This window comes from Cavia porcellus, unplaced genomic scaffold (genome assembly GCF_034190915.1).
Source record: "Cavia porcellus strain 051 isolate PalLab524CR breed Dunkin Hartley unplaced genomic scaffold, mCavPor4.1 scaffold_28, whole genome shotgun sequence".
Lineage (NCBI taxonomy): Eukaryota > Metazoa > Chordata > Mammalia > Rodentia > Caviidae > Cavia > Cavia porcellus.
The window spans coordinates 472,100-486,735 of NW_026947511.1; positions in this window are offsets into that span (position 1 = coordinate 472,100).

A 14,636-nucleotide genomic window follows, 5' to 3' on the forward strand; every position below is an offset into this window, starting at 1 on the left:
AACCTATCCTACATTGCCACTGCATGTTCCCTGACCTCCCCATGCTGACCACACCCGGTACTTTTCTCCATCCTACATTGCCACTCACTGCCTGTCCTAATTCAGAACCTCCGATTCACACCACCCCGTGATGTTTTTCTCACTCCTACTAGTAAATGTAATGTAACACACACCCATACAATGCGCACCACCCCGTGATGTTTTTCTCACTCCTACTAGTGAATGTAATGTAACACACACGCATACAATGCACACCACCCCGCGATGTTTTTCAGAAACCTATCCTACATTGCCACTGCATGTTCCCTGACCTCCCCATGCTGACCACCCCGCGGTGATTTTATCCATCCTACATTGCCACTCACTGCCTATCCTAATTCAGACCCTCCGATTCACACCGCCCCGTGATGTTTTTCTCACTCCTACTAGTGAATGTAATGTGACACACACCCATACAATGCGCACCAACCCGTGATGTTTTTCTCACTCCTACTAGTGAATGTAATGTAACACACACCCAGACAATGCGCACCACCCCGCGATATTTTTCACAAACTTATCCTACATTGCCACTGCTTGTTCCCTGACCTCCCCATGCTGACCACCCCGCGGTGATTTTCTCCACCCTACATTGCCACTCACTGCCTATCCTAATTCAGACCCTCCGATTCACACCACCACGTGATGTTTTTCTCACTCCTACTAGTGAATGTAATGTAACACACACCCATACAATGCGCACCACCCCGTGATGTTTTTCTCACTCCTACTAGTGAAAGTAATGTAAGACACACCCATACAATGCGCACCACACCGCGATGTTTTTCAGAAACCTATCCTACATTGCCACAGCATGTTCCCTGACCTCCTCATGCTGACCACACCGCGGTGCCTTTCGCCATCCTACATTGCCACTCACTGCCTATCCTAATTCAGACCCTCCGATTCACACCACCCGGCGATGTTTTTCTCATCCTACTAGTGAATGTAATTTAACACACTCCCATACAATGCGCACCACCACGCGATGTTTTTCAGAAACCTATCCTACATTGCCACTGCATGTTCCCTTACCTCCCCATGCTGAGCACCCCGCGGTGCTTTTCTCCATCCTACATTGCCACTCACTGCCTATCCTAATTCAGACCCTCCGATTCACACCACCCCGTGATGTTTTTCTCACTCCTACTAGTGAATGTAATGTAACACACACCCATACAATGCGCACCACCCCGTGATGTTTTTCTCACTCCTACTAGTGAATGTAATGTAACACACACCCATACAATGCGCACCACCCCGTGATGTTTTTCTCACTCCTACTAGTGAATGTAATGTAACACACACCCATACAATGCGCACCACCCCGCGATGTTTTTCAGAAACCTATCCTACATTGCCACTGCATGTTCCCAGACCTCCCCATGCTGACCAGCCCGCGGTGCTTTTCTCCATCCTACATTGCCACTCACTGCCTATCCTAATTCAGACCCTCCGATTCACACCACCCCGTGATGTTTTTCTCATCCTACTAGTGAATGTAATTTAACACACACCCATACAATGCGCACCACCACGCGATGTTTTTCAGAAACCTATCCTACATTGCCACTGCATGTTCCCTGACCTCCCCATGCTGACCACCCCGCGGTGCTTTTCTCCATGCTACATTGCCACTCACTGCCTATCCTAATTCAGACCCTCCGATTCACACCACCCTGTGATGTTTTTCTCCCTCCTATTAGTGAATGCAATGTAACACACTCCCATACAATGCGCAACACCCCGTGATGTTTTTCTCACTCCTACTAGTGAATGTAATGTAACACACACCCATACAATGCGCACCACCCCGTGATGTTTTTCTCACTCCTACTAGTGAATGTAATGTAACACACACCCATAAAATGCGCACCACCCCGTGAAGTTTTTCTCACTCCTACTAGTGAATGTAATGTAACACACACCCATACAATGCGCACCACCCCGCGATGTTTTTCAGAAACCTATCCTACATTGCCACTGCATGTTCCCTGACCTCCCCATGCTGACCACCCCGCGGTGCTTTTCTCTATCCTACATTGCCACTCACTGCCTATCCTAATTCAGACCCTCCGATTCACACCACCCCGTGATGTTTTTCTCACTGCTACTAGTGAATGTAATGTAACACACACCCAGACAATGCGCACCACCCCGCGATGTTTTTCAGAAACCTATCCTACATTGCCACTGCATGTTCCCTGACCTCCCCATGCTGACCACCCCCCGGTGCTTTTCTACATCCTACATTGCCACTCACTGCCTATCCTAATTCAGACCCTCCGATTCACACCACCCCGTTATGTTTTTCTCACTGCTACTAGTGAATGTAATGTAACACACACCCATACAATGCGCACCACCCCGCGATGTTTTTCAGAAACCTATCCTACATTGCCACTGCATGTTCCCTGACCTCCCCATGCTGACCACCCCGCGGTGCTTTTCTACATCCTACATTGCCACTCACTGCCTATCCTAATTCAGACCCTCCGATTCACACCAACCCGTGATGTTTTTCTCACTCCTACTAGTGAATGTAATATAACACACACCCATACAATGCGCACCACCCCGTGATGTTTTTCTCACTCCTACTCGTGAATGTAATTTAACACACACCCATACAATGCCCACCACCCCGCGATGTTTTTCAGAAACCTATCCTACATTGCCAATGCATGTTCCCTGACCTCAACATGCTGACCACCCCGCGGTGCTTTTCTCTATCCTACATTGCCACTCACTGCCTATCCTAATTCAGACCCTCCGATTCACACCACCCCGTGATGTTTTTCTCACTGCTACTAGTGAATGTAATGTAACACACACACATACAATGCGCACCACCCCGTGATGATTTTCTCACTCCGACTAGTGAATGTAATGTAACACACACCCATACAATGCGCACCACCCCGAGATGATTTTCTCACTCCGACTAGTGAATGTAATGTAACACACACCCATACAATGCGCACCACCCCGTGATGTTTTTCTCACTCCTACTAGTGAATGTAATGTAACACACACCCATAAAATGCACACCACCCCGCGATGTTTTTCAGAACCCTATCCTACATTGCCACTGCATGTTCCCTGACCTCCCCATGCTGACCACACCGCGGTGCTTTTATCCATCCTACATTGCCACTCACTGCCTATCCTAATTCAGACCCTCCGATTCACACCACCCCGTGATGTTTTTCTCACTCGTACTAGTGAATGTAATGTGACACACACCCATACAATGCGCACCACCCCGTGATGTTTTTCTCACTCCTACTAGTGAATGTAATGTAACACACACCCATACAATGCGCACCACCCCGCGATGTTTTTCAGAAACCTATCCTACATTGCCACTGCTTGTTCCCTGACCTCTCCATGCTGACCACCCCGCGGTGCTTTTCTCCATCCTACATTGCCACTCACTGCCTATCCTAATTCAGACCCTCCGATTCACACCACCCCGCGATGTTTTTCTCACTCCTACTAGTGAATGTAATGTAACACACACCCATACAATGCGACCACCCCGTGATGTTTTTCTCACTCGTACTAGTGAATGTAATGTAACACACACCCATACAATGCGCACCACCCCGCGATGTTTTTCAGAAACCTATCCTACATTGCCACTGCATGTTCCCTGACCTCCCCATGCTGACAACCCCGCGGTGCCTTTCGCCATCCTACATTGCCACTCACTGCCTATCCTAATTCAGACCCTCCGATTCACACCACCCCGCGATGTTTTTCTCACTCCTACTAGTGAATGTAATGTAACACACACCCATACAATGCGCACCACCCCGTGATGTTTTTCTCACTCGTACTAGTGAATGTAATGTAACACACACCCATACAATGCGCACCACCCCGCGATGTTTTTCAGAAACCTATCCTACATTGCCACTGCATGTTCCCTGACCTTCCCATGCTGACCAGCCCGCGGTGCTTTTCTCCATCCTACATTGCCACTCACTGCCTATCCTAATTCAGACCCTCCGATTCACACCACCCCGTGATGTTTTTCTCACTCCTACTAGTGAATGTAATGTAACACACACCCATACAATGCGCACCACCCCGTGATGATTTTCTCACTCCGACTAGAGAATGTAATGTAACACACACCCATACAATGCGCACCACCCCGTGATGATTTTCTCACTCCGACTAGTGAATGTAATGTAACACACACCCATACAATGCGCACCACCCCGTGATGTTTTTCTCACTCCTACTAGTGAATGTAATGTAACACACACAAATACAATGCACACCACCCCGCGATGTTTTTCAGAACCCTATCCTACATTGCCACTGCATGTTCCCTGACCTCCCCATGCTGACCACCCCGCGGTGCTTTTATCCATCGTACATTGCCACTCACTGCCTATCCTAATTCAGACCCTCCGATTCACACCACACCGTGATGTTTTTCTCACTCCTACTAGTGAATGTAATGTGACACACACCCATACAATGCGCACCAACCCGTGATGTTTTTCTCACTCCTACTAGTGAATGTAATGTAACACACACCCAGACAATGCGCACCACCCCGCGATGTTTTTCACAAACTTATCCTACATTGCCACTGCTTGTTCCCTGACCTCCCCATGCTGACCACCCCGCGGTGATTTTCTCCACCCTACATTGCCACTCACTGCCTATCCTAATTCAGACCCTCCGATTCACACCACCACGTGATGTTTTTCTCACTCCTACTAGTGAATGTAATGTAACACACACCCATACAATGCGCACCACCCCGTGATGTTTTTCTCACTCCTACTAGTGAAAGTAATGTAAGACACACCCATACAATGCGCACCACCACGCGATGTTTTTCAGAAACCTATCCTACATTGCCACAGCATGTTCCCTGACCTCCTCATGCTGACCACACCGCGGTGCCTTTCGCCATCCTACATTGCCACTCACTGCCTATCCTAATTCAGACCCTCCGATTCACACCACCCGGCGATGTTTTTCTCATCCTACTAGTGAATGTAATTTAACACACTCCCATACAATGCGCACCACCACGCGATGTTTTTCAGAAACCTATCCTACATTGCCACTGCATGTTCCCTTACCTCCCCATGCTGAGCACCCCGCGGTGCTTTTCTCCATCCTACATTGCCACTCACTGCCTATCCTAATTCAGACCCTCCGATTCACACCACCCCGTGATGTTTTTCTCACTCCTACTAGTGAATGTAATGTAACACACACCCATACAATGCGCACCACCCCGTGATGTTTTTCTCACTCCTACTAGTGAATGTAATGTAACACACACCCATACAATGCGCACCACCCCGTGATGTTTTTCTCACTCCTACTAGTGAATGTAATGTAACACACACCCATACAATGCGCACCACCCCGCGATGTTTTTCAGAAACCTATCCTACATTGCCACTGCATGTTCCCAGACCTCCCCATGCTGACCAGCCCGCGGTGCTTTTCTCCATCCTACATTGCCACTCACTGCCTATCCTAATTCAGACCCTCCGATTCACACCACCCCGTGATGTTTTTCTCATCCTACTAGTGAATGTAATTTAACACACACCCATACAATGCAGACCACCACGCGATGTTTTTCAGAAACCTATCCTACATTGCCACTGCATGTTCCCTGACCTCCCCATGCTGACCACCCCGCGGTGCTTTTCTCCATGCTACATTGCCACTCACTGCCTATCCTAATTCAGACCCTCCGATTCACACCACCCTGTGATGTTTTTCTCCCTCCTACTAGTGAATGCAATGTAACACACTCCCATACAATGCGCAACACCCCGTGATGTTTTTCTCACTCCTACTAGTGAATGTAATGTAACACACACCCATACAATGCGCACCACCCCGCGATGTTTTTCAGAAACCTATCCTACATTGCCACTGCATGTTCCCTGACCTCCCCATGCTGACCACCCCGCGGTGCTTTTCTCTATCCTACATTGCCACTCACTGCCTATCCTAATTCAGACCCTCCGATTCACACCACCCCGTGATGTTTTTCTCACTGCTACTAGTGAATGTAATGTAACACACACCCATACAATGCGCACCACCCCGCGATGTTTTTCAGAAACCTATCCTACATTGCCACAGCATGTTCCCTGACCTCCTCATGCTGACCACCCCGCGGTGCCTTTCGCCATCCTACATTGCCACTCACTGCCTATCCTAATTCAGACCCTCCGATTCACACCACCCCGCGATGTTTTTCTCATCCTAATAGTGAATGTAATTTAACACACTCCCATACAATGCGCACCACCACGCGATGTTTTTCAGAAACCTATCCTACATTGCCACTGCATGTTCCCTTACCTCCCCATGCTGAGCACCCCGCGGTGCTTTTCTCCATCCTACATTGCCACTCACTGCCTATCCTAATTCAGACCATCCGATTCACACCACCCCGTGATGTTTTTCTCACTCCTACTAGTGAATGTAATGTAACACACACCCATACAATGCGCACCACTCCGTGATGTTTTTCTCACTCCTACTAGTGTATGTAATGTAACACACACCCATACAATGCGCACCACCCCGTGATGTTTTTCTCACTCCTACTAGTGAATGTAATGTAACACACACCCATACAATGCGCACCACCCCGCGATGTTTTTCAGAAACCTATCCTACATTGCCACTGCATGTTCCCTGACCTCCCCATGCTGACCAGCCCGCGGTGCTTTTCTCCATCCTACATTGCCACTCACTGCCTATCCTAATTCAGACCCTCCGATTCACACCACCCCTTGATGTTTTTCTCATCCTACTAGTGAATGTAATTTAACACACACCCATACAATGCGCACCACCACGCGATGTTTTTCAGAAACCTATCCTATATTGCCACTGCATGTTCCCTGACGTCCCCATGCTGACCACCCCGCTGTGCTTTTCTCCATGCTACATTGCCACTTACTGCCTATCCTAATTCAGTCCCTCCGATTCACACCACCCTGTGATGTTTTTCTCACTCCTAATAGTGAATGCAATGTAACACACTCCCATACAATGCGCAACACCCCGTGATGTTTTTCTCACTCCTACTAGTAAATGTAATGTAACACACACCCATACAATGCGCACCACCCCGCAATGTTTTTCAGAAACCTATCCTACATTGCCACTGCATGTTCCCTGACCTCCTCATGCTGACCACCCCGCGGTGCCTTTCGCCATCCTACATTGCCACTCACTGCATATCCTAATTCAGAACCTCCGATTCACACCACCCCGTGATGTTTTTCTCACTCCTACTAGTGAATGTAATGTAACACACACCCATACAATGCGCACCACCCCGTGATGTTTTTCTCACTCCTACTAGTGAATGTAATGTAACACACACCCATACAATGCGCACCACCCCGTTATGTTTTTCTCAGTCCTACTAGTGAATGTAATGTAACACACACCCATATAATGCGCACCACCCCGTGATGTTTTTCACACTCCTACTAGTGAATGTAATGTAACACACACCCATACAATGCGCACCACCCCGCGATGTTTTTCAGAAACCTATCCTACATTGCCACTGCATGTTCCCTGACCTCCCCATGCTGACCACCCCGCGGTGCTTTTCTCTATCCTACATTGCCACTCACTGCCTATCCTAATTCAGACCCTCCGATTCACACCACCCCGTGATGTTTTTCTCACTGCTACTAGTGAATGTAATGTAACACACACCCATACAATGCGCACCACCCCGCGATGTTTTTCAGAAACCTATCCTACATTGCCACTGCATGTTCCCTGACCTCCCCATGCTGACCACCCCGCGGTGCTTTTCTACATCCTACATTGCCACTCACTGCCTATCCTAATTCAGACCCTCCGATTCACACCACCCCGTTATGTTTTTCTCACTGCTACTAGTGAATGTAATGTAACACACACCCATACAATGCGCACCACCCCGCGATGTTTTTCAGAAACCTATCCTACATTGCCACTGCATGTTCCCTGACCTCCCCATGCTGACCACCCCGCGGTGCTTTTCTACATCCTACATTGCCACTCACTGCCTATCCTAATTCAGACCCTCCGAATCACACCACCCCGTGATGTTTTTCTCACTCCTACTATTGAATGCAATGTAACACACTCCCATACAATGCGCAACACCCCGTGATGTTTTTCTCACTCCTACTAGTTAATGTAATGTAACACACACCCATACAATGCGCACCACCCCGCAATGTTTTTCAGAAACCTATCCTACATTGCCACTGCATGTTCCCTGACCTCCTCATGCTGACCAACCCGCTGTGCCTTTCGCCATCCTACATTGCCACTCACTGCATATCCTAATTCAGAACCTCCGATTCACACCACCCCGTGATGTTTTTCTCACTCCTACTAGTGAATATAATGTAACACACACCCATACAATGCGCACCACCCCGTGATGTTTTTCTCACTCCTACTAGTGAATGTAATGTAACACACACCCATACAATGCGCACCACCCCGTGATGTTTTTCTCACTCCTACTAGTGAATTTAATGTAGCACACACGCATACAATGCGCACCACCCCGCGATGTTTTTCAAAAACCTATCCTACTTTGCCACTGCATGTTCCCTGACCTCCCCATGCTGACCACCCCGCGGTACTTTTCTCCATCCTACATTGCCACTCACTGCCTGTCCTAATTCAGAACCTCCGATTCACACCACCCCGTGATGTTTTTCTCACTCCTACTAGTGAATGTAATGTAACACACCCCCATACAATGCGCACCACCCCGTGAAGTTTTTCTCACTCCTACTAGTGAATGTAATGTAACACACACGCATACAATGCACACCACCCCGCGATGTTTTTCAGAAACCTATCCTACATTGCCACTGCATGTTCCCTGACCTCCCCATGCTGACCACCCCGCGGTGATTTTATCCATCCTACATTGCCACTCACTGCCTATCCTAATTCAGACCCTCCGATTCACACCGCCCCGTGATGTTTTTCTCACTCCTACTAGTGAATGTAATGTGACACACACCCATACAATGCGCACCAACCCGTGATGTTTTTCTCACTCCTACTAGTGAATGTAATGTAACACACACCCAGACAATGCGCACCACCCCGCGATGTTTTTCACAAACTTATCCTACATTGCCACTGCTTGTTCCCTGACCTCCCCATGCTGACCACCCCGCGGTGATTTTCTCCACCCTACATTGCCACTCACTGCCTATCCTAATTCAGACCCTCCGATTCACACCACCACGTGATGTTTTTCTCACTCCTACTAGTGAATGTAATGTAACACACACCCATACAATGCGCACCACCCCGTGATGTTTTTCTCACTCCTACTAGTGAAAGTAATGTAAGACACACCCATACAATGCGCACCACCCCGCGATGTTTTTCAGAAACCTATCCTACATTGCCACAGCATGTTCCCTGACCTCCTCATGTTGACCACACCGCGGTGCCTTTCGCCATCCTACATTGCCACTCACTGCCTATCCTAATTCAGACCCTCCGATTCACACCACCCGGCGATGTTTTTCTCATCCTACTAGTGAATGTAATTGAACACACACCCATACAATGCGCACCACCCCGCGATGTTTTTCAGAAACCTATCCTACATTGCCACTGCATGTTCCCTTACCTCCCCATGCTGAGCACCCCGCGGTGCTTTTCTCCATCCTACATTGCCACTCACTGCCTATCCTAATTCAGACCCTCCGATTCACACCACCCCGTGATGTTTTTCTCACTCCTACTAGTGAATGTAATGTAACACACACCCATACAATGCGCACCACCCCGTGATGTTTTTCTCACTCCTACTAGTGAATGTAATGTAACACACACCCATACAATGCGCACCACCCCGTGATGTTTTTCTCACTCCTACTAGTGAATGTAATGTAACACACACCCATACAATGCGCACCACCCCGCGATGTTTTTCAGAAACCTATCCTACATTGCCACTGCATGTTCCCAGACCTCCCCATGCTGACCAGCCCGCGGTGCTTTTCTCCATCCTACATTGCCACTCACTGCCTATCCTAATTCAGACCCTCCGATTCACACCACCCCGTGATGTTTTTCTCATCCTACTAGTGAATGTAATTTAACACACACCCATACAATGTGCACCACCACGCGATGTTTTTCAGAAACCTATCCTACATTGCCACTGCATGTTCCCTGACCTCCCCATGCTGACCACCCCGCGGTGCTTTTCTCCATGCTACATTGCCACTCACTGCCTATCCTAATTCAGACCCTCCGATTCACACCACCCTGTGATGTTTTTCTCCCTCCTACTAGTGAATGCAATGTAACACACTCCCATACAATGCGCAACACCCCGTGATGTTTTTCTCACTCCTACTAGTGAATGTAATGTAACACACACCCATACAATGCGCACCACCCCGCGATGATTTTCAGAAACCTATCCTACATTGCCACTGCATGTTCCCTGACCTCCCCATGCTGACCACCCCGCGGTGCTTTTCTCTATCCTACATTGCCACTCACTGCCTATCCTAATTCAGACCCTCCGATTCACACCACCCCGTGATGTTTTTCTCACTGCTACTAGTGAATGTAATGTAACACACACCCAGACAATGCGCACCACCCCGCGATGTTTTTCAGAAACCTATCCTACATTGCCACTGCATGTTCCCTGACCTCCCCATGCTGACCACCCCCCGGTGCTTTTCTACATCCTACATTGCCACTCACTGCCTATCCTAATTCAGACCCTCCGATTCACACCACCCCGTTATGTTTTTCTCACTGCTACTAGTGAATGTAATGTAACACACACCCATACAATGCGCACCACCCCGCGATGTTTTTCAGAAACCTATCCTACATTGCCACTGCATGTTCCCTGACCTCCCCATGCTGACCACCCCGCGGTGCTTTTCTACATCCTACATTGCCACTCACTGCCTATCCTAATTCAGACCCTCCGATTCACACCAACCCGTGATGTTTTTCTCACTCCTACTAGTGAATGTAATATAACACACACCCATACAATGCGCACCACCCCGTGATGTTTTTCTCACTCCTACTCGTGAATGTAATGTAACACACACCCATACAATGCCCACCACCCCGCGATGTTTTTCAGAAACCTATCCTACATTGCCACTGCATGTTCCCTGACCTCAACATGCTGACCACCCCGCGGTGCTTTTCTCTATCCTACATTGCCACTCACTGCCTATCCTAATGCAGACCCTCCGATTCACACCACCCCGTGATGTTTTTCTCACTGCTACTAGTGAATGTAATGTAACACACACACATACAATGCGCACCACCCCGTGATGATTTTCTCACTCCGACTAGTGAATGTAATGTAACACACACCCATACAATGCGCACCACCCCGAGATGATTTTCTCACTCCGACTAGTGAATGTAATGTAACACACACCCATACAATGCGCACCACCCCGTGATGTTTTTCTCACTCCTACTAGTGAATGTAATGTAACACACACCCATAAAATGCACACCACCCCGCGATGTTTTTCAGAACCCTATCCTACATTGCCACTGCATGTTCCCTGACCTCCCCATGCTGACCACACCGCGGTGCTTTTATCCATCCTACATTGCCACTCACTGCCTATCCTAATTCAGACCCTCCGATTCACACCACTTCGTGATGTTTTTCTCACTCGTACTAGTGAATGTAATGTGACACACACCCATACAATGCGCACCACCCCGTGATGTTTTTCTCACTCCTACTAGTGAATGTAATGTAACACACACCCATACAATGCGCACCACCCCGCGATGTTTTTCAGAAACCTATCCTACATTGCCACTGCTTGTTCCCTGACCTCTCCATGCTGACCACCCCGCGGTGCTTTTCTCCATCCTACATTGCCACTCACTGCCTATCCTAATTCAGACCCTCCGATTCACACCACCCCGCGATGTTTTTCTCACTCCTACTAGTGAATGTAATGTAACACACACCCATACAATGCGCACCACCCCGTGATATTTTTCTCACTCGTACTAGTGAATGTAATGTAACACACACCCATACAATGCGCACCACCCCGCGATGTTTTTCAGAAACCTATCCTACATTGCCACTGCATGTTCCCTGACCTCCCCATGCTGACAACCCCGCGGTGCCTTTCGCCATCCTACATTGCCACTCACTGCCTATCCTAATTCAGACCCTCCAATTCACACCACCCCGCGATGTTTTTCTCACTCCTACTAGTGAATGTAATGTAACACACACCCATACAATGCGCACCACCCCGTGATGTTTTTCTCACTCGTACTAGTGAATGTAATGTAACACACACCCATACAATGCGCACCACCCCGCGATGTTTTTCAGAAACCTATCCTGCATTGCCACTGCATGTTCCCTGACCTCCCCATGCTGACCAGCCCGCGGTGCTTTTCTCCATCCTACATTGCCACTCACTGCCTATCCTAATTCAGACCCTCCGATTCACACCACCCCGTGATGTTTTTCTCACTCCTACTAGTGAATGTAATGTAACACACACCCATACAATGCGCACCACCCCGTGATGATTTTCTCACTCCGACTAGAGAATGTAATGTAACACACACCCATAAAATGTGCACCACCCCGTGATGATTTTCTCACTCCGACTAGTGAATGTAATGTAACACACACCCATACAATGCGCACCACCCCGTGATGTTTTTCTCACTCCTACTAGTGAATGTAATGTAACACACACAAATACAATGCACACCACCCCGCGATGTTTTTCAGAACCCTATCCTACATTGCCACTGCATGTTCCCTCACCTCCCCATGCTGACCACCCCGCGGTGCTTTTATCCATCCTACATTGCCACTCACTGCCTATCCTAATTCAGACCCTCCGATTCACACCACCCCGTGATGTTTTTCTCACTCCTACTAGTGAATGTAATGTGACACACACCCATACAATGCGCACAAACCCGTGATGTTTTTCTCACTCCTACTAGTGAATGTAATGTAACACACACCCAGACAATGCACACCACCCCGCGATGTTTTTCACAAACTTATCCTACATTGCCACTGCTTGTTCCCTGACCTCCCCATGCTGACCACCCCGCGGTGATTTTCTCCACCCTACATTGCCACTCACTGCCTATCCTAATTCAGACCCTCCGATTCACACCACCACGTGATGTTTTTCTCACTCCTACTAGTGAATGTAATGTAACACACACCCATACAATGCGCACCACCCCGTGATGTTTTTCTCACTCCTACTAGTGAAAGTAATGTAAGACACACCCATACAATGCGCACCACCCCGCGATGTTTTTCAGAAACCTATCCTACATTGCCACAGCATGTTCCCTGACCTCCTCATGCTGACCACACCGCGGTGCCTTTCGCCATCCTACATTGCCACTCACTGCCTATCCTAATTCAGAACCTCCGATTCACACCACCCGGCGATGTTTTTCTCATCCTACTAGTGAATGTAATTTAACACACTCCCATACAATGCGCACCACCACGCGATGTTTTTCAGAAACCTATCCTACATTGCCACTGCATGTTCCCTTACCTCCCCATGCTGAGCACCCCGCGGTGCTTTTCTCCATCCTACATTGCCACTCACTGCCTATCCTAATTCAGACAATCCGATTCACACCACCCCGTGATGTTTTTCTCACTCCTACTAGTGAATGTAATGTAACACACACCCATACAATGCGCACCACCCCGTGATGTTTTTCTCACTCCTACTAGTGAATGTAATGTAACACACACCCATACAATGCGCACCACCCCGTGATGTTTTTCTCACTCCTACTAGTGAATGTAATGTAACACACACCCATACAATGCGCACCACCCCGCGATGTTTTTCAGAAACCTATCCTACATTGCCACTGCATGTTCCCAGACCTCCCCATGCTGACCAGCCCGCGGTGCTTTTCTCCATCCTACATTGCCACTCACTGCCTATCCTAATTCAGACCCTCCGATTCACACCACCCCGTGATGTTTTTCTCATCCTACTAGTGAATGTAATTTAACACACACCCATACAATGCGCACCACCACGCGATGTTTTTCAGAAACCTATCCTACATTGCCACTGCATGTTCCCTGACCTCCCCATGCTGACCACCCCGCGGTGCTTTTCTCCATGCTACATTGCCACTCACTGCCTATCCTAATTCAGACCTTCCGATTCACACCACCCTGTGATGTTTTTCTCCCTCCTACTAGTGAATGCAATGTAACACACTCCCATACAATGCGCAACACCCCGTGATGTTTTTCTCACTCGTACTAGTGAATGTAATGTAACACACACCCATACAATGCGCACCACCCCGCGATGTTTTTCAGAAACCTATCCTACATTGCTACTGCATGTTCCCTGACCTCCCCATGCTGACCAGCCCGCGGTGCTTTTCTCCATCCTACATTGCCACTCACTGCCTATCCTAATTCAGACCCTCCGATTCACACCACCCCGTGATGTTTTTCTCACTCCTACTAGTGAATGTAATGTAACACACACCCA